The sequence below is a fragment of the Lontra canadensis genome, unplaced genomic scaffold (genome assembly GCF_010015895.1).
Source record: "Lontra canadensis isolate GAN:19392208 unplaced genomic scaffold, GSC_riverotter_1.0 scaffold89, whole genome shotgun sequence".
NCBI classification, from domain to species: domain Eukaryota; kingdom Metazoa; phylum Chordata; class Mammalia; order Carnivora; family Mustelidae; genus Lontra; species Lontra canadensis.
The window spans coordinates 2,489,862-2,493,162 of record NW_022631083.1 but is presented as its reverse complement, the minus strand read 5'-3'; positions in this window follow the sequence as shown (position 1 = coordinate 2,493,162).

The following is a 3,301-nucleotide window of genomic DNA, read 5'->3' as shown; positions in this document are numbered from 1 at the left end:
TTTCTTTCTTTCTTTCTTTCTTTCTTTCTTTCTTTCTTTCTTTCTTTTTTGTAGAATGGTTTGAGAATAGGTATTAACTCTTCTTTAAATGTCTGGTAGAATTCACCTGGGAAGACTTCTGACTCTGGACTGTTGTTTGTTGGGAGATTTTTGATAACTGATTCAATTTATTTGGTGGTTATGAGTCTGTGCAAATTTTCTATCTCTTCCTCTTTCAGTTTTGGTAGTTTGTAGGTTTCTAGGAACATATCCATTTCTTCCAGACTGCCCACTTTGTTGGCACATAATTGTTCATAATATTCTCTTATAATTGTTTGTGTTTCTGTGGTTTTGGTTGTGATTTCCCCTCTATCATTCGTTATTTTATTTATTTGGGTCCCTCCTCCTTTCTTTTTGGTAAGCTTGGCTAGGAGGTTATCAATGTTATTAATTCTTTCAAAGAACAAGCTCTTAGTGTTGTTGATCTGTTCTACTACATTTTTGGTTTCTATATCATTTATTTCTGCCCCTATATTTATTGTTTCCCTTCTTCTGCTGGCATTAGGCTTCATTTACTGTTCCTTTTCTCCTTTAGATGTAAGGTTAAGTGTGTATTTGGGACTTTTCTTGCTTCTTGAGGTAGGCCAGTATTACTCTATACTTCCCTCTTAGGACCAATTTGCTGCATCTCAAAGGCTGTGGACTGTCATGTTTTCATTTTTATTTGCTTCCATGTATTTTTTATTTCTTCTCTAATTTCCTGGTTAACACATTCATTCTTTTTTAGTAGGATGTCCTCTTTTTTAAAAAAGATTTATTTATTTATTTAACAGAGAGAGAAAGAGAGAGCTGAAGGAGAGTGAGAGGCAGGCAGAGGGAGAAGAAGAAGCAAGCTCCCTGCTGAGCAAGGAGCCCAATGTGGGGCTTGATCCCAGGACTCTGGGATCAGGACATGAGCTGAAGGCAGTTACTTAACTAACTGAGCCACCCAGGCACCCCATGTAGGATGATCTTTAACCCCCACGTATTTGTGGTCCTTCCAAATTTTTCCTTGTGGTTGACTTCAAATGTTTTACTGTTGTGGTCTGAAAATATGCATGGTGTGATCTCAAACTTTTTGTACTTGTTGAGTGCTGGTTTGTGACTCAGTATGTGATCTATTCTAGAGATATGTTTCACGTGCACCTGAAAAGAATGTGTATTTTGCTGCTTTAGGATGAAATGTTCTGAAAATATCTGTTGAAACCCTCTGGTCCAGTGGGTCATTCAAAGCCCTTGTTTCCTTGTTGATCTTCTGCTTAGATGATCTGTCCATTTGCTGTGAGTAGAATCCCCTGCCATTATTGTATTATTATCAATGAGTTTCTTCATGCTTGTTATTGATTGATTTATATATTTTGGTGCTCCCAAGTTGGGAGTATAAATACTTAAAATTGTTAGATCTTCTTGAGGATAGACCCCCTTAATTATGAGATAGTGACCTTCTTCATCTCTTCTTATAGTTTTTGATTTAAAACCTAGTTTGTCTGAAAGTACAGCATCCTTTCTTGATCAAATCTCTCCAAAGTGTAGGGATAGAGGGTACATATCTCAATATCATCAAAGTCATCTATGAAAAACCCATGGCAAATATCGTTCTCAATGGGGAAAAGCTGAGAGCTTTTCCCCTAAGGTCAAGATCACGGCAGAGATGTCCACTATTACCACTACTATTCAAGATAGCACTAGAAGTCCTAGCCTCAGCAATCAGACAACAAAAAGAAATAAAAGGCATCCAAATTGTCAAAGAAGAAGTCAAACTCTCACTCTTTGCAAATGATATGACACTTTATGTGGAAAACCCAAAAGACTCCACTCCAAGACTGCTAGAACTCATACAGGAATTCGGTAAAGTGTCAGGATATAAAATCAATGCACAGAAATCGTTTGCATTTCTATACACCAACAGCCACTGCAAGGTGAAATAGACTGCATGACCGTTTTCTCCTCAGAGTTCAGAGAGAAAAGTCTCCATTTGTTGGTTCATCTGCCCAGTGGCATGAAGCTGTCTAAATCTCCACACTCCTAGTGGTCTCCTTTCTTTGCCAACACTAAGGGGGCCAATAGTAAGTGAGCCAACTCCAGGCTCCTTCCCTGTTCCTTCACCTTTCCTTTTTACCCAAAGGGGACACAGAGAGGACCAGAGAGTATAAGGGTCTTTAGACTTTCTTAATTACATTTTCAGTAAAAACATTTTGAGTACACCTCCCTATATAGGTATAATTATTATATCTGCATGTAACCATTATTGTGTATATCATGGGACAGAAAAGCAGAAAATTTCCAATTACATAAAAAAAGAAATGGAAATGGAAAAAGTGGGGAGAAAAGGGAAAAAATGGAAATGGAAAAAAGGGGCAAAAATCTTTCTGCATTCCAATGGATTGCCTTGTGCACAATTTAAAACCCTGGGGATTCCACCTTCTAACCCCCCCACCCCCACCCCAACACTAACTTCAGATTAAGAAAAAAGTTACAGTAATGAGAACTTTAAGGAAACCTGAATTGGTCTTTGAAAATGAAGTCTTGTCTTTTCACCAAAGAGCCATTTTGCCATGTCTTTAAAATGCTTCTGCAGGGATGCCTGGCTGGCTCAGTAAGTGGAGCAAGTGACTCTTAATCTCAGGGTTGTAGGTTTGAGCCCCATGTTGGGTGCAGAGATAACTTTTATAAAAATAAAATGTTTTTTAAAAATGTTTCTTCAGTTTCCCCACAGGTTCTTTAGATTTTGATGATCGAAGTTTTGCAAAATTTGAAAACTAAAATACGTAAGTATCTAGATTTGGTGAAACCAATAGGTATTGGATTATATCCATTGTGAAAGCAATCTGAAGGCAGTCACCACTTCGTGCTGCTTCACATGCCACTATTCCTGAGCCATTACATAATTAATTTGTCCCTTAATTTTGTTTATTATGAATCTTTAATCCAGCTGGCTTTCTCTGAAGTCTCAACATGGAAGGACAAGAAAGATATGACAATTGTTTTAGTAATTCTGGAACAAGATATTTTGAAACTCCTTTGAAAAACTGCTACAAAAACCTGATGCCTTTGCGTATTCCCTAGAGAGTGAAGTGTCTGATATCCATCAAGCAAGTGTCAAGTGGAATGGCTTACAAGTATTTGTCTTTTCTGGGGGCCTTACTTGATCTGAATTCAGCAACCCTAACACTCTGAGATTAGTGTCATCACCCTCATTTACAGCAATAAGGTGTGCACCTGCAACACTAATTTGAAGCTCAAGTAGGTCAAAGACATGGGTTAGTTGCCCATGCCTGCTATA